The sequence below is a fragment of the Lissotriton helveticus genome, chromosome 9 (assembly GCF_964261635.1).
Source record: "Lissotriton helveticus chromosome 9, aLisHel1.1, whole genome shotgun sequence".
In the NCBI taxonomy this organism is placed as follows: Eukaryota; Metazoa; Chordata; class Amphibia; order Caudata; family Salamandridae; genus Lissotriton; species Lissotriton helveticus.
The window spans coordinates 261124931-261144078 of NC_136070.1; the positions used below are offsets into that span (position 1 = coordinate 261124931).

General features: G+C 44.3%; 1 protein-coding gene across 2 annotated transcripts in view; it reads left to right on the forward strand.

Annotated features, from left to right (window-relative positions):
* FLVCR2 (FLVCR choline and putative heme transporter 2) overlaps nucleotides 1-19148 on the forward strand; it is a 513060-nt gene that overhangs the window by 492091 nt on the left and 1821 nt on the right. The gene's annotated exons all lie outside the window — the stretch shown is intronic.

Below are 19148 nucleotides of genomic sequence, written 5' to 3' on the forward strand. Positions count from 1 at the left end.
CCCTTACTCCTAAGATTTGTGTCTCCCTGTTACTTTATTTTTGCAGTTCAGTGTTTGATGTTTTACCCCATACATGTTTCTTTTTAACATGGGTTCTTATTTGAGTCACAACACTGTCACAGTAACATCAGTTAGGGGACAAAATTCAGCTAAAATACATTCCCATTGACAATGTCAATAGCACGGAGCTTAGACATTGCCAAGACCTACCTGCTTTGCCAATGCTTTTTTGTTTTAAATGCTTTTCTGCAAGTAAAAGTTCATTTTGTTTTAAATTTCTCACTGCAGGTGGCATCCATCATCTTGGAATTGTAAATAACAAAATAATTGGGCCTCCGCCATTTAATAATACATACAACAATGGTTATTTCGGATCCAGTAATTATGCATTTGTAATATTTGATGGAGGCTGAACAAGTGTCTTCACATGGTTGAGCCAATTTTAAGACGTTTACGCACACACGTAATGGTTGTACACATTCATAGGCGGAATATATTTTCTAAAATAGTTTATCACTTTATACACAATATAATATATAGCTCAAACAGGGTGCTTGACGAACAGTGACAGAAGCAGCGCTCATGAAATCTAAGTGCATGTAAAACCACACAATAAAAATAGTTGATTACATTGTATGCCCTGGCTCCAAAAGTAAGTATACTCCAGTTGTGTAAGTACAACAATCAATATATTAGTCCAACTTCAATCATATAGTTCAGGCCGTATTGTTTAAATTGTTGATGTTTCTACCCATATACTTGTGTGTTAGTTTTCATACATTAAACTGGGGTCTTCAGGACTGAAAATGGCAACACCCACTTATCTGAGAGCGTATGCTTGATGATTCAAGTAATTAAGGTTACATACAGTCGCCTACAAGTAAGCTGATGTGCAGACAACTTATTTTCACGAAGGACTATAAGACTCTGGACTAGGGCATTTTCTGGTATAACCATCTGTTGTAGTAAGCAAGATCTAGACATGGGTTTCAATTGTAGATCTTCATAGAATCATTTCTTTTCTTACAATTTATGTTTCCCTTGGACTGGTATATGATTTTTTTTAACCTTCTGAAATATCATCACCTATATTCTTATGTCATTTGGCACCTTCAAAGCCCTACACAGCACAGGACCAGCGACCCTTAACAGCAGCGTCAGATTCCACAAACCTACCTGATGCGTCCTCTCAACCGGACTCCTACTCACATACATCCCACGCATTCGCAGAGCTAGGGTTGCACCTTCCCCTAAATTACATAACATACCAGTTCACCAAGCTGGGCAACTTCCCTAAGAAACATGCCAATCCATCTTGGGGTCTTCTGCGTTGAACTGTTCTTTAACCCTAAATGTCTGGGTGCCCATTTATATGCTATGAAACTACAGAAGTTTACTATGGTAACCCTGTAGCACTGCTGCCTCCTAAAGAATCGTAATATAGACCTTCATCCCCATCAGCTCCCTTGTTTTCCACATCCTGGTTCTTTAGCCAAGGTTGGACTAGTCACTACAGATAGCCAGCTGAGAGGCCTTATAGATCAATAGGTTTGGCAAACCTTTCCTTTTGTCATACAAGTTTCTATAAAAGTTCTTCGAAGCTGTCTGCGATGTTGGTCTTCTACATATTAACTCGTAGCTCAAAAAAAAGCTAGTTGTAACAGACATTTTAAGTTGATTGCCCATCCCCATTTTCAAAATCAGCAGCATTATTATTCATTCATTCATTGAAACTTTATTTCGGCTATTACAGCCATTAAAGCACATAAAAATTTACAACATCTTAAAATTCAAATCACAAAAGGAATCAATGGTCATGTGCGACAATAGATAATACACAAAGCGTTAATCACACATAGGGAAATTGGCCAATAAAAATCATCACTATGGGAAGTGTGATTGATTAAAAACTTCATTAAAAATATAATTTAGACTATAAATATTAAAAACAATGGAGGATTCATATCAATTATATATCTAAAACCCAAAATCACAATAGTAGCCAATTAAGCAGGTATTAATATATTTCATGTGGTTTAATCAACAAGTACCTACGCTTACAAATGGAATTTTACAGAACCCGTGATCGCAGCAGATGACAAATAGGAGCAAGTGTTATAAATTCTCATATCCGTTTTTAAGCAAGGGCCTTCGTTTGCACCACATTGCAAATAGAAATTTAGAAATTGCGACAACAAAAACCAGGTTAGTATCTGTATTTAGAATCCTATAAAATTCTATGTGCTTTCTAATACCCAGGTTTCTGCAGGGTTGGTTCACCCACTTATATCTAGCCCTCTTGTATTCCAAGCAGAAGAACAACACATGAGTCACAGTTTCTACCTCCACTAGGCACCCGGGGCAAGGACGGCAGGTGGCACCCGCCCACTTATTAATTAAAGCATGGAGTGGGAGCGTCCCATATCTAAATTGCAAAAACAACTTTTTTGCTAATGGTGGTTGTATAGAATCTAGCACCCGCTCGAATTTATATTGGTGCTTGATATCCAGAAACCCATAGGTTAAACTGGAAGGATTAACCGTCTGTAAAATACGTATCAGATTGTATTCCTTCAGAGCGCTAACTAAAGATTTGTTTTAAATCGCTACGCATGTCTCCTCAGGTGCAGTCCATAAGTCCTCCCTCCCTATTGCTCGAGATGAATCCCTAATGAAGGACAGCCAAGGGATACTTCCAGCCCCAAAAGTAGACAATACCACTTTTAATTCCTCCCTATAGTGGCCCAACTCTGGCGTGCTCCACAGCCGTCGCCAATACAGCAGTGGGCGCGAGGAGATTAGGTCCGCAATTGGGAGGATATCCAGATTTATCCTTAGTGGCGCTAGGGGTGTACTTTTGGGAAGCCTTAGGATATGTCTAATAAAGTTATTTTCTGTGATTGTGAGGGCATTAGCTATGCTATGCCCCCACAGTTCTGCCCCATACAAGGTAGCTCCCCATGCTTGAACTTTATAGATTTCAACTGGCGGGCTTATAACCTTTAGGGCGCAGCTCTTATGAAATTTTAGGATCCCCCCCAATAGCCTGAGTTAGCTTTAGATTTGCTTTATTGATTTGCGGTCCCCGTCCCATTTTATCATTTAAGGTAAGACCTAAATAATCGAAGATTGGGACCCTATCCAATGGTCTGTCCTCCATTCTAGGGTGTGGGAAATTTTTAGAATTCGCTTTGAAGACCATGTATTTTGTCTTTTTAATATTAACCACCAAATTCCTCTTTTTGCAAAACTGACTAAATTCTTCTAGCACACGCTGCATCCCCATAGATAATTTCGAGAGGAGCATGGTATCATCCGCAAACATTAATGCTGGAAATTTGCAGTTAGCTAGTTTTGGGGAGTCGATATCCTTAACGGCAAGGAGGTCTTCAATTAGCCCGTTATGAAAGAGCGAGAAGAGTATTGGCGCAAGCACACAGCCCTGCCTCACCCCCTTTTCAACGGGAAAGGTGACGTTAATTTCCCATTCTTACAGAACGTTACTATCGCAAATGTTCCCTTATGGAAACGTTTGAACTGGTGGCATAGGTATGGTGGGACCCCCATCTCCAGCATAATGCCCCACAACTGATCGCGGTCCACCATATCAAATGCTGATTTAAGATCCACAAATGTAAGGTACAGGCTCCCACCCTCCAAAACTATGCGTTTCCAATAGATCAATTGAAGCCTAAATAACTGATCTATAGTTGATGTTTAACTTCTGAAGCCTGCTTGCAAGGGGGGTTAAAATGTTAAGGTCCTCCATCTATTCAAGGAGTCAGCCCAGTAGTACTCTAGCGAATTTTTTTTGGGTCACATCAATAAGGCTGACTGGCCTATAATTTGCGGGTTCAATGGGGGACCCCTTTTTGTAAATTGGGATAATCTCTGCCCCTGCCCACGTGGGAGGGAGACAAGCCATAAAGGGTTGCATTAAATAATGATTGGGGGTATGGAGCCCACACTACCTGTTCATTTCTGTACAAATCCCCAGGGATTCTGTCTAACCCAGGAGCTTTGTTTGGCAATACCTTAGCAATGGCAGCTGACAGCTCAGCCAATGTGCAAGGGGGTATGTCCCCAGAAGATTCTACAATTTGACGGTATACCGAGGTCCCACTCATACTGGGACCATTATGAGGGCTTGAATACAAATCCTTAAAATGAAGACGCCAGGCATCCTCGCCAATGTTAGGCTCAATGGTAGTCCTTCCCTCAATTTTCCCGGTATGGACTAAATTCCAGAAACCTCTCATGTCTTTATGGTCCAAGGCGTGCTTAATGGTCTGCCATCTTTCTATTTCCCATTCAGATTTTGCTTTTAAAAGAGTTTAAAAAAATAAATAAAAAAAAGCCTACTTTCCCTTGTGCGCGTACTGTCACCCCCCTGAGACATAGCAGCAGGGCTCCCTTTGCATCCCTGCACGACATATTATACCAAGGGTTTCTTTCTCTGCAGGGGTTGCTCTTAGTGAGTTTGCTACTGTAAAAAAAATCTGCCAGGTTTATGACCAAATCCTGATGGATTTTTCCAAGCTCTATAACAGTTTCTCTTTTGGCACCGTTGCCTGAGAACAAGGCTTGCCTTTTCCAGGAGAGGGATAATACAAGTATACATATCCGGTGATTGAATTATTGTGCTCCAACGGATTCTTCATCCTCCATCAACCACTACTAAATTTTCTAGTGGGTGGTTGTCCAAAGCTTGCCCTATTTCTACCAATTGGGATTCTAGTGTTACGACCAGAGGGTTATGGTCGCTTTCATCCCGGGGATATACACAGAACTTTGCGACTTTGTGCCAGATTTCAATATTTAATGAAACATAATCTATTATAGTAGCCTGACCAAATTTTTCAAAAGTGGGATGCCCAGGGATGTCATCAGGGAACCGGCCATTACAAGCCCTCAAAGAGTGAGTGAGGGTAAGAGAGGTCAGTTGCAAGACCAAGGGGGTCCACCCCCTTATCGGGTAGGCGTTAGATGCGGGGATTGACCATACTGAGTCCTCAATACAGATGATAGATGATGACAACCCGTTGAGGGTTTCGAAATATTAATTGAAGTCCCCACCTATTAAAAAAATACGCTCTCCCTGAGAGTGAGGTGAGGAGGGCTGCCAAGCAGTCTAGTGTCGGAGATGTGTGCCCGTACTTGACTGGCCGAGAGTAGACATTAATAATGGCTAGCTTTGGGAGATCTCTGTGGGTGAGGAGAATGCATAAGATATCTGGCGAGTGATTTTCTATTCTCTTCACCGTGCATCCTAGATGAATTCCCATCCAGATACATAAACCCCCCGATGGTCTACCCCTAGGGTCCTTCACTGCCTCTTCACTGTATGCTGCGAAGCCTACTCTATATGAAGATTTTAGGGCCCAAGTTTCTTGGAATGGACAGATCTCATGGGAGTCTATGAAATCACCCCAATCGGGCAACTCTAATCTAGCCATTAGTCCCACAATATTCCATGACAGAATCTTAGGGCCATTTGATCTTACTTCCATCCAACTCTCAACAGTCACCTCCAATTCTCGACTATCTATGGCTTCAATGGACCCAAAGTTATTATCAGGGGTCGCAGGGATTTGGTGGAGTAATCCCTCCTCACTGGTTGTAGAATTATTAAGTTCAGCATAAACTAGAGATTTCCCCACCTCCTCACAGGCACCAACTATAGTATCTTTAGTTATGTCTTCAGACCCCAACACATCACTTCGCTCTAGCTGTTGATTCGGTACCTCAACCCCCATACCCAGGATAATATCACAAGGCTGATTAGACCAAGTGGGTAGACAGATGTTGGTTGGGGTTAGTCAGTCCACCATATCAAGCACACTGAATCTATTGCTAAGAGGGATACTGGGCGCAAAGCCAAAACAATCTAACCCACCTCTATTGCTGGCATTACCAGGCAAGGATCGCCTTTCACAGGTGTTTCACAGGTGTCCAAATTTCTCCAAATACATTGGGGTGGTGTAGAAGTAACTTAGGTCAAATGTCTGAATACTAGTTCTTGTATATTGATGGGGCCCCTCACAGATATGACGCACTACCCGACTGTCTCTAAAATTAATAACTATGCAGTTACCCGCTATATCTTTCGCTCTACGACCTACTCAAGTTACTCTGCAGGCGAACACAATTTGACTTTGCACATTCAGGGGGAGGGGTCTATTATTATTATTCAGCCAATGGATAATGCATTATTATTACAAATAAATAAATCTGTTATGTGCTCCGCCAAATATTTTAAGCACAAAAGCCCTGGCTACGGGTGTCCCAGAGAATTATACAATAATTCACTTTGCGAAAACTGATTTCTGTATTTTCCGGGTGCGACAATTAAGAGTTTTCTCTTTTACATGGAATAACGTGCTGATTTTGGTGCTTACTGAACCAAAATCTGCACGTCCTAGTATTTTCTAGGGACTTCTCTGCCTGTTAAATGCAACTAGTTTTTACCTGCCAAAATGAATCCGTACTGCAGCCAGTAATTACTCAGGTGGTAAAACTCCGAATCACTTATAATTACATTCCGGCGTTTGTGCAAGGATTGTTAAAAACCGAGTACTCTTAATCAAGCTAAAGTCATTAGTAGTAAATTGAACTGGTCTAAAGCCTCCCCAGGTTTCCAGTAGCTCAGACGGCGGTAGATAGAGCCTGACATTTTACTCCTCAGAATTTGTGACCAAGCCTGGCCTTTCTCCTTGACTCTGACTTAATCCTCAAGTAACTTCTTCTCTTCAGTGTGGGGGCTGTTACTGAAATGACCCTAGAAAATGGTTATCTGTCCCAGCCTGAATAGGGCAAAGTGCCCTTTAAAAATCTGAGCATCCCTGCATGATAAATTCACCCAGTCCCTCCAGAAATCAATGAAGAAATGATATTGAGACCCCAGTTTGCCCCCAACGTTTCTGGTTTTCGAAGCTGCAACTAATCTAACAGATCAGCAAAATGCTTCATTGGGTTACAGATTTCTTAACCCTGCTAAGTGGGTTGATTCTTAATTTTTCCACAATCCCTCCCTTCTTATCATAAATCCAAGTGTTTAGCATGCATCGCAGATTTTGTTGGGGAAAGATGTTTTCATTTCATAAGGTGACCTTTATTAGTCGTAAGTATATTTGTATAAGTTATATTTTTTTGTAATCAGTCTTACATGCGATAAAATAAAACCGATTTAAGATTCATATGTTTTCTTGTTTTTTTCCATCAGTGACATATTAAATAGTGATTTTTTTTTTATCCTTTACCAACGTGTATTTTGTGATTACAAATCATATATCTAAAATGTATATACCAATTGAAAGGGTATTTACTAATTAAGTAGGATCCAATGTTTTAATTTTGCACAAACCACTCAAAATTGTTTTTCTATTTTGGTCTTATTTGATCGGTGTAGTGGTGAGCAGGCCATTTGAAGGGTGCAGCAACGAAGATAGCAACGATTTACATGTTCAGATTGCACTTTTTATTTTGTTAGTATTTCTGTTGACTCCTGGGAGTCCGACATGTGGAATTAGATAGTAATGCGTTTCGTCTGGCACTTTTAATTAGAAGGACTTTATTAGAACTAAGAGGTGGACTATTGAGAGGGTCATTTATAGATGTAGGCCGCATTATACATGCAGCAATTTTTTCCTTCATTGCACTGGGCGCACCTTTTGAAAGTTGCCCCAGGCGCAATGAAGGAAAATGCGCCATATTATGATGATTGCGCTGCCCTCAGGGCAGCGGTGAACTCGCGCTGCCCTGGGGCAGCGCATTCATGTGAAAAATGGAGCGGCTGCTTTGAATCCGCTCTGTGTTTTCACACTGCAGATGGCACTGCCTGGATTTTTAAAGGGGATTAGAGATCCCTTTGCAGGTGGGTCCAGTCAGTGACTGCACCCGTCCGCAAGGGGATGACTTGGCCCCTCCAAAGGGCTGCTCTCCGGGGGCGCACTGCTGTCAGTGGCCTCTTGAGAGCTTCTGTGCCTGTGTCTGTGATATGATTCAGAAAAGGGGGTGGTGATGAACAGAGTGCCTGAATTAAGCAGACCACTCTTACCCAGTCCAAAGATCAGGGCTTGATCCATCACCGTTTTTTAGCTCACTGCACCATCCCAGCTCAGAACTTGGCTATATGCAAATTAGTCTGTTCCTGTCCCAGTGCATGATGGGAACAGGGCAAACCAAACTACCAAGCCAATTCTTGTACTGGGAAGGAAACAAGCTTCCGGGGACCGGTTTCTGCCATTTCAGGCGTCTTCGGCCCGGCTTGCTTGAATCCTGATGGTGCAATGAGCAAGGGACTCACATCTGAGTATACCCTTCCACGCTTATGGTGGACAAAATGATTCAGAAAAGGGGGTGGTGATGAACAGAGTGCCTGAATTAAGCAGACCACTCTTACCCAGTCCAAAGATCAGGGCTTGATCCATCACCGTTTTTTAGCTCACTGCACCATCCCAGCTCAGAACTTGGCTATATGCAAATTAGTCTGTTCCTGTCCCAGTGCATGATGGGAACAGGGCAAACCAAACTACCAAGCCAATTCTTGTACTGGGAAGGAAACAAGCTTCCGGGGACCGGTTTCTGCCATTTCAGGCGTCTTCGGCCCGGCTTGCTTGAATCCTGATGGTGCAATGAGCAAGGGACTCACATCTGAGTATACCCTTCCACGCTTATGGTGGACAAAATGATTCAGAAAAGGGGGTGGTGATGAACAGAGTGCCTGAATTAAGCAGACCACTCTTACCCAGTCCAAAGATCAGGGCTTGATCCATCACCGTTTTTTAGCTCACTGCACCATCCCAGCTCAGAACTTGGCTATATGCAAATTAGTCTGTTCCTGTCCCAGTGCATGATGGGAACAGGGCAAACCAAACTACCAAGCCAATTCTTGTACTGGGAAGGAAACAAGCTTCCGGGGACCGGTTTCTGCCATTTCAGGCGTCTTCGGCCCGGCTTGCTTGAATCCTGATGGTGCAATGAGCAAGGGACTCACATCTGAGTATACCCTTCCACGCTTATGGTGGACAAAATGATTCAGAAAAGGGGGTGGTGATGAACAGATTGCCTGAATTAAGCAGACCACTCTTACCCAGTCCAAAGATCAGGGCTTGATCCATCACCGTTTTTTAGCTCACTGCACCATCCCAGCTCAGAACTTGGCTATATGCAAATTAGTCTGTTCCTGTCCCAGTGCATGATGGGAACAGGGCAAACCAAACTACCAAGCCAATTCTTGTACTGGGAAGGAAACAAGCTTCCGGGGACCGGTTTCTGCCATTTCAGGCGTCTTCGGCCCGGCTTGCTTGAATCCTGATGGTGCAATGAGCAAGGGACTCACATCTGAGTATACCCTTCCACGCTTATGGTGGACAAAATGATTCAGAAAAGGGGGTGGTGATGAACAGAGTGCCTGAATTAAGCAGACCACTCTTACCCAGTCCAAAGATCAGGGCTTGATCCATCACCGTTTTTTAGCTCACTGCACCATCCCAGCTCAGAACTTGGCTATATTACAGTGATTTTATACACTTTTATTCTAAGTTCTATAAGTACTATTATATTTCTAAAAGTGCTGATTATGACAGTGGCCCATGTGGCCCTGTCTTGTGTAAATAATCCCTTGTGAATATTGCCGTGCCCGTTGGCACAATGTACATGTGTGATTTCTATCTGATATGTTTTTGACAATACAAAAGTTATTTTAATATAACCTTGTGTGGAGTCTCTTTTGTGGTGTACCTAGTATGTTGTTGCTGTTGTGCGCTGACGCAAATGCTTTACACATCGCCTCCGAGTTTAGCCTAAACTGCTCGCGCCATGCTACCTAGAGGGTGAGCAGGGGTTATCTTGGCGTGTGACTTCCTTGCCCTGACTGGAATGGTGGTTTCGGCCTGGCTTTGGCGTCAGCCTTAGCCTACCCGAAATAGCCGGTTTCCAACAGCCAGGTTCTGAGCTGGGATGGGGCAGTGAGCTAAATAACGGTGATGGATCAAGCCCTGATCTTTGGACTGGGTAAGAGTGGTCTGCTTAATTCAGACACTCTGTTCATCACCACCCCCTTTTCTGAATCGTTTTTGGCCACTATAGGTGTGGCAGGGTATACTCAGACATGAGTCCCTTTCTCACTGCTCCATCAGGATTCAAGCAAGCCGGGCCGAAGAGGCTGAAATGCCAGAAACCGGTCCCCGGTAGCTTGTCTCCTTTCTGGTGAAGAATTGGCTTGGTAGTTTGGTCTGCCCTGTTCCCATGATGCACTGGGCCAGGGACAGACTAATTTGCATGTAGCCAGGTTCTGAGCTGGGATGGGGCAGTGAGATAAATAACGGTGATGGATCAAGCCCTGATCTTTGGACTGGGTAAGAGTGGTCTGCTTAATTCAGACACTCTGTTCATCACCACCCCCTTTTCTGAATCGTTTTTGGCCACTATAGGTGTGGCAGGGTATACTCAGACATGAGTCCCTTTCTCACTGCTCCATCAGGATTCAAGCAAGCCGGGCCGAAGAGGCTGAAATGCCAGAAACCGGTCCCCGGTAGCTTGTCTCCTTTCTGGTGAAGAATTGGCTTGGTAGTTTGGTCTGCCCTGTTCCCATGATGCACTGGGCCAGGGACAGACTAATTTGCATGTAGCCAGGTTCTGAGCTGGGATGGGGCAGTGAGATAAATAACGGTGATGGATCAAGCCCTGATCTTTGGACTGGGTAAGAGTGGTCTGCTTAATTCAGACACTCTGTTCATCACCACCCCCTTTTCTGAATCGTTTTTGGCCACTATAGGTGTGGCAGGGTATACTCAGACATGAGTCCCTTTCTCACTGCTCCATCAGGATTCAAGCAAGCCGGGCCGAAGAGGCTGAAATGCCAGAAACCGGTCCCCGGTAGCTTGTCTCCTTTCTGGTGAAGAATTGGCTTGGTAGTTTGGTCTGCCCTGTTCCCATGATGCACTGGGCCAGGGACAGACTAATTTGCATGTAGCCAGGTTCTGAGCTGGGATGGGGCAGTGAGATAAATAACGGTGATGGATCAAGCCCTGATCTTTGGACTGGGTAAGAGTGGTCTGCTTAATTCAGACACTCTGTTCATCACCACCCCCTTTTCTGAATTGTGTCTGTGATATGGCGCGGGCGCAGAGGCAAATGGATTTCCTCATTTGTATGGGCCACGCCCCTATGCAAATAAGAGAATGCCCCCTGAAGCCAGCGCTGGCGCTTTATGTGCGCCAGCGCTATCGGTATTACAGAAGAGGCCCCTTCTGTATTACCAGAGTGCCCTGGGGTTGCGCAAAGCGGACGCAAACACCCACTGCACCCCTGGGCTACTTTGTGTGATGGACCCTGGTCTCCTATTGTGAAAGTGTCTGTGCGCTCAAAGAAGTGCTACGGGCCGATTGCTTTGTAGACTTAGTTCCCAAGAACTCCTGTTTATGTACTCCGAGATTTTTTACTGCTGTAGCATTTACTGAAAGATTGTATGTGTGTTGGCTTTACAGATTCATAGACATCCTAGACCTACATTCCAGATTGTTATGTACATTAGCATGCTGTACTTTAACTCTGGATTCCACTGGAAGTTCGTGTGCTGATTTCAAGGCAAATGTAATAGTTCTTTTTTTTTTTTTTTTTTTTAAACTAACGTCCGTATGCCAGCCAAGTTTATCTGTTGAAATGTACCAGTAAGCGTTTTGGTAAGGCCAGTTTAGACCACATTTCAGTAGTTGTTAAGAAAAATGAGAAGGATTTAGTGCGGTCTAATGTGATTTATGTGGATGAGTGGAAGAGTTTTTGTGCTTGTTTGGCCAACACATGGATGTGGCCATCTGGGCTATCATGCCAGGCCCTGCCAAGTCACTGGGACTGCTCCCATACTGGAGGCATGTGCGCTTTAGGGTGCCCTAGGTACCTTTATATCCTCCTTTTTGGCATATTTTGCTACCAGTGTTACCAGCAGCAAGAACCATATCCTCACGCTCCAGTAGATTAAAGAACGCCCTCTGGCTCATTATATTACAAGCAACCAACCAAGTAGAGGGGGATCAATCAACAAAATGCAGGAAGGTGTTGCTGACAGCTTATCTGCACTGGCTACCTTGCATCTCTTTTCTACACCATAGGGCCCAGTAGGTGGAATGATTTCAAGCTGATGCACTGTATGGGCAGTCATGTCATAAGACAAATGAACATTTGAGTTGGTTTAGTTTGGGCACAAGCTCAAGTTTGGTCATAGACCACCTCCACTCCCTCAAGGTACACCAGTATCAAACAGGTACAAGCTGAAATCTTGCCCATATTTAGAGCAGAACAACTTTCTAGACGATCACCAGTTTGGATTCCGTCCCGCACACGGCACCGAAACAGCGGTCTTGACAGCCATGGAAGACCTTCGCATGCGGGCAGACAGGGGCCAGCCAGTAGCATTGATACTGCTGGACCTGTCTGCCGCATTCGATACGGTCAACCATAGTACGCTGCTGCGGAGACTAAGGGAGGCAGGGGTGGACGGCACAGCGCTGCTTTGGTTCCACTCCTATCTGCGGGACAGGAGACAGGCTGTCTCCCTCCCCCCATTTCAATCCACCTTCACATCGGTACCTCAGGGAGTTCCTCAGGGCTCCTCCATCAGCCCCATTCTTTTTAACGTGTACCTTTGCCCGCTGATCACGTTAATTAAGTCCTTCGGGATAAAAACAGTCAACTACGCTGATGACACGCAGCTCATCCTCTCTTGGGAAGGAGAAGATTCCACTCCTCTTACCTCCTTCCATGACTGTTTAAGAGAGACGGCTGGGTGGCTTCACAGAAACTCCCTCCAATTTAACGCCTCCAAAACAGAGGTCTTGTTTTGTGCCAGCACCAGTACACCCCGCCAGTTTCCAAGTGATTTCTGGCCTCCTGAGACGGTGGTCAAACCTCTACCAGTCTCCTCGGTTCGCAACCTGGGAGCCATGCTCAATAATAAGCTGAGCTTGGAAACCCAGGTGGCAAAAACAGTGGGGATTTGTACTGCCTTGCTACGTTCCCTGCGTAAAATCATGCCACTCCTCCCTGCACAGGCTCGGGCGTCAATAGTCAGGTGTACAATACTCAGTCGCCTTGACTACTGTAACGCCCTGCTCCTCGAGTCTCCAGTCACGCTGGTGGACCGACTCCAAAGAATTCAATCTGCCGCCGCCAAGCTGGCTCTTGGATGGACGAGGAGGTCTTCGGCCTCTGCGGCCCTGGCCGAGCTACATTGGCTCCCCTTAAAGCAGCGTGTGGCATTCAAGTCCCTCTGCATTGTCTTTAAGGCTCTGCATGGACTTGGGCCTAAACCTTTGCAAGCTCGGTTTCTGTGGTACACCCCCACTAGAGACTTACGATCCTCATCTGCTCGCTTGGTAAAAGTGCCCAGATTCAACAAAGCCAGAACTGGGGGCAGGTCCTTCAGGGTCGCAGCGGCCAAGTTATGGAATAGCCTGCCCTCGGATGTTCGCCAGATCCCACATCTTCTTCCATTCAGGAAGCGCATTAAGACCTGGCTATTCCCCTAAAAATTCTGCCTGCCTGACAGACACCCCGGTTTTATTTTTTTCATTCTTTCCTTCAGTTGAGTATTCTCTAGCGCCAGGAAGCCTGCAAGGTATCAGTTGCGCTCTACAAATACCTAAAATAAATAAATATTTGAAAGGATGCCGGGAGTCTATGCCCAAATCCCACCGAAACAAGGAAGTTTATTGCAGCTTCTTCCTAACCAGGAAAAAATCTGGAAATGGAAATCCTAGGCTGGACCTTTAGCAGCAGAACAAATATCTCTTAGTTGGATAGTTGCATTTCAGGAATTCTTGGAACTGCTTCATGAAGGCGATATGGCATTCCCTTAATTTAAGGAATGCCTTATCTCATGTTCCTATTCAGCTCAGACACTGAGAGTTTCTACAGTTTGCCACTACTAGTGGATGTTCACAAAGGATCGTCATATTTTCCCTACCTAGGTGACTTCGTGGTAAAATGAAAGGAACACAGCATTGTCATAATCATCCACAGAAATCAGTTCGCAAGATTAGGACGATCTCTTAACGCAAGCAAATCCTTCCTAGTTCTTTCTATGCAGATTACAATTTTGAGGGAGGACTCCTTTTGGAAGCTACAATGCTGTTCTAATCTCTACAAAGGAAGTTTTCATGCATACCACACATCCCATTCTGCAACTTATAAATGTACCTCCTCAAACAGGAGATGAATGACCAAAGGCTCCAGATCACATGATCCTTCAACAACTGCATCTGTATCACGTTCAAGATCAACATGATGAGAGAACCCTGTTGCCTGATTGTGCCTGATCCATTTGAAGGTCTTGCGAAGTATGCGGAGGGTGTTGAAGCATGTGGAAGACACGGCATTGATCTGGCGGTTCATGTTGAGTGAAGTTGAGTATGATGCCAAGGTTATGGAGGGGGTGGAGCCGAGGATGAGGACTTCTATTTTCTTTGAGTTGAGCTTCAGGCAGCTGTTGCTCGTTCAGGTTGCGACACCTTTAATCTCTTCTTGGAAATTGCGCCTGGTGATGTCAGCCCTATCTGCTTATCCTTTCCAACTGCTCTGCATACATTTTACAGATTGTTCTTTCTCATCCTGGTTTTGCCCCTTATCTAGCATTGGTTCCTCTTCACCCGGTGTCTTTCTGCATCTGGTCCTTTTCCGTCTTCCCATACTGGTCCTGTTCTCCTTGTTTCTTTTCTGGTATTGTCCCTCTGCTCCCTGTCTGGTATTGTTCCTCTCTACCTGGTCCTGTACTACCCCATCCATTCAGGTCCCATTCGCCTCCTGTAGCCTCTGCTGTCTTCCCCTCCACCCCCTGTCTCATTTATCTTCTAACCGATTCATTCCCCTGGTTTCCATTGCCCATACCTAGTGCCATTCATTTCGACAACCTGTTCTTTTTTCCCTACTCTATCCCCTTCTTGGCTCCATCAAGTCCCATTGTTTCCTTGCCGAGGCCTGTCCTCTCTTAAGGAGTGCCAGACCATTCAAGGATTTAACTTGCAATACATGTTCTTCTGTACTCCATCTTGTCGGTTGCCCTCATCTGCCCCCTCTTCTTGATCTGACTGCACTTTTTGGATAGAGAGGTTTCCAGTGGGTCTTTTTTATTTTGGTTATAGAGAAGCTTAAAGATAGCTTGCCAGTTATGGTTGGTCACACCTCCACAGATAACCAGAGGCTCTGTAACTGGATTGCTGGAGCGGGTACTCTGCTTAAAGCATCCAGAAACCAGAATTTGAAACATAGGAATATAAAAAAGAATGCCCCATGGTTCTCTGTAACCTTAAAGCTCGAATTACAAGAAGTTAAATCCCTGGAACGTAGGTGGCGTCGAAATTATGACACTGTTTCGTGTAACATCTACAAAGCAGCAAGAAGAAAGTATCATGCGGGAATAAAATCCGCAAAAAAACTTTCTATCTACAAGCCATATCCATGGCAGGCCATGAACAAAAAGCAATCTTTAAGATTGTTAAGGATTTTATGAATCCTTCAGCTCTATCGCAAGAGATTCCTCCCTCACAAGACCTATGTAATGCGATATCTGATTACTTTGCGAATAAAATCTTGGCCATTACAAGCATCTTTCCATCAGTAGCCACCGTAATGACGGATGTGGATACGACAGTGGAGATGACACCTCCCCTCGGCTTTTATGACTTCGTCCCAGTATCCCTGGAGGAAACTGCTAAAGCTATTCTTGCCAGCAAATCAGGATCTCCCTTCGATCCCTGCCCCCCTCCGGTGTTGCACCTCTCGATAGAGATGGTTAATCCAATGGTCAATAGGATCATTAATTCCTCTCTTATCACGGCAACTATCCCTAACGACTGGAAACTTGCCGCTGTCAAGCCTCTCCAAAAGAAGGCCCTTGCCGATCCTACTACCCTTTCCAACCTGCGCCCGATTTCCCTCCTGCCCATTCTTTTAAACTGACTGAAAAGTTTGTAAATAGTCAACTGACCAACTTTTTGGAGAAGACTAACATTCTCCATCCCAATCAGTCGGGATTTCGGTCAGAACACTCTACCGAATCAGCCCTACTCTTCACGGCAGAGACATTAAAGGCAGCAATGGACCAGGGAAAGAAGGCTGTCCTCATCCTACTTGACCTGTCGGCAGCCTTTGATACGGTCTCACATAAGATCTTAGTGGACCGCCTGGCTGCCGCAGGGGTAGGAGGACGAGTGTTGGCATGGTGTAGGGACTTCCTTACCAACAGACGCCAAGTAACAGTACTAGGCCCATATCATTCTGAGGTTAAAGTCGTCAGCTCTGGGGTTCCTCAGGGCTCTAGCCTGAGCCCGGCTCTTTTCAATCTATATATGGTGCCCCTGATGAAGCTGATCGCGTCATTTAAGATCAGCGCTATTTCATATGCAGACGATACCCAGTTGATATTGGTGTTGGACAGGGAGCGGCCAGGTGCCGAGGAAGACCTGAAGGATTGTCTTGCAGCAACCTTTAAATGGCTGACCAACCATTTAAAGTGCAATGCCGGAAAAACTGAAATCTTACCCATAGGGAACAATAACTTTTTCTCTCCAACGGTATGCTGGCCAGCAGAGGCTGAAGTCCCCCCCAACACAATTACCTCCGCCCGCAATCTGGGTATTAAATTTGACCATCAGTTATCTTTTAAACCTCAGGCCGTGGCAGTAGCAGGCATGTGCTTTCAGATCATCAAAGCACTAAGGAAGTTTTTTGATCTTCTTCCGTTATCGGCGAGGAAAACAGTCGCCGTGGCCCTAATCAATTCTAGACTAGATTACTGCAATGGACTATATGTTGGAGCAAATAAAACTGTTCTCCATAAATTACAAATGGTCCAAAATGCGGCGGCCCGCCTTGTACTACGTCTGCCCCGTAGGTCATCAGCCTCAGCAGCATTAAACACCCTTCACTGGCTGCCAATAGGCAAAAGAATCCTGTTTAAACTTCTACTGATCACCTTCAGGGCATTTCACCAACGCGGCCCAACCTACTTATGTAATAGGTTTAAAAGGTACTACCCAACTCGTTGTCTGAGATCCGAGCATCAGTGTTTTCTCACTCCCCCCCATTTTAAACTGGCCACAAAAGGTGGCAAATCCCTTTCAGTGTTGGGCACTAAAGCCTGGAATAAACTTCCTCTCTTGTTGCGGTTGATTTCCCAGGAAGCCCCCTTCAGGAAAGCTTTAAAAACCTGGATTTTCTCTTTATCTGATGCCACCTGTAGAACTTTGGTGTAGTGTGCGTGTAATACTTAAATACATCTGCTGTTTTCCCCCAACTCTTCCATCTGAGTTGTGTTTGAGCGCCAAGATACTCCCTGGAGTGAAAGTTGCGCGGTAGAAATGCCTTTTACATTACATTACATTACATTTTGGGATTCATGATTTATTTTAAGATATTTCTTTTTTTTAATTGAAGTATTTGATTTGATGGCTTTTTATCACACCTTTTACTGAGTTGTGGTGAAATTAACTATTGCAAGTTTAAAATACTCCTGATTACTTCCTAGAACGTAAATACAAGAAAAGGCCTTGGGCGTGCTGTTTGTGTGAAGTTTTATGTGGTAATTGGTTTCAGCATCAACCGATACTCTATCCAGATATCCATCAGCTTCACACAGCTACCAGATTGGAACTTTATATTTATTTAGGTTTTGTACCCATGTAATCCATTCTCACAGCATCACATAAGGGGATAGTAGATTGTAAAATGAGATGATTGGATAAGCTTTGAAAAGCTGCAGTACTGTTGAGAAAGTATGGGCAAGTTTCTCCACTAATGATTGTGCATAACGGCAAATACGACATATGATCTCAATAGAAATGGAGTTTGTGTAACACCACTAAGGTTACAGTTATAGCAAACATTGCTGTATGGTGAACTATATTTTTTGTTCGTGAGGTAATGGTGGCCTCCACTTCCCCGCCTATCACAATGAAGAACAAAAAAAGTAAAATAAATAACGTCAAATATAGTGCAATGTAAATTACAAAAATTACGTTTATTAAAATAACTTTTTCTAATGAATTCCACAATAAAAGTCCTGATGTCGACTTTTAGATAACACCATATCTCTTATTGCTCTAATGTTCATTTATTAACTGTTCATGCGATACCCTATTTCCCACTGTTTCCCCTGATGCTTGCCTCTTTCCCGTGCAAAATGTTGCTTGTGTCGAACTTGTGCTGTTTCTTTGAACAGTGCTTGCCTTCTCTACAGCCTTTCTGACTGCCTCAAGTGGAGAATAACGAAATGAACAAGCACTGGGAAAGCGTCAAGGTTTCGCCTTGTTGGGGGGGGGGGGGGGGAGCACAGAAGCACGTCGCAAGACAGCAACATGTAGATGAGGGGGGCGGGAGGAGCAGAGAAGCTCATGGCGAGATAGAGCAACACTGAGACGGGGTGGAGAATGACACGAGAAAGTCAGCTAGAAAACCCATCCACTGTCGGAGTTCTCGCCTAAAAAGAAAAAAGTAGCACAAAAAAACCGAGCGGTGTAAGAACACGGTAATTCGTCCATGCTCCAGGGACAAACTCACGGTGGGAAAGTAAAGCCTACACAAACTATCAAATAAGAAGCAAGCAAATGAGTGAGTGAAAATCAGGCCAACCAGTGGTAAAGAATGGGCGGGCTTTAAGCCCACTGTAAGCTAACAAAATGTCTCACAGCAGGCAACATATGTGCTGCCTTAGGCACGACCTAAAAACCAAAGGGAATATGGTTATAAAAACCAGGTATTCTATGAGAGTAGTTCAACAGCATGTATGAATCATTCTGCAATGGTGGTCACCGTTTTTATTTTGGAGTAGGATGGGCCTGACAGGTGGAGAAACAGGAAGTGGCCTTAACATGTGCACAAGACCGCTAAATACATGGTTTTGTCACAAAACCGTATTCTGCTATTATTTTAAAGACAGCCTGCTACTTTTTGTAAATGGGTTATTGCAATTCACATTATTTTTAAATTACATTTTGTACCTGACATATCCATTATGAGACATTTTTACAACATATAATTTCTGGAACCAGCATGTCTTGGCCAATAGAAAAATAAAATTAAGTACCGAGATGCGTGAGTGACTGGAGATGCTTGAGAGGCTGCACATGTATTGCTTTGCTTATCCTTTCCAACGG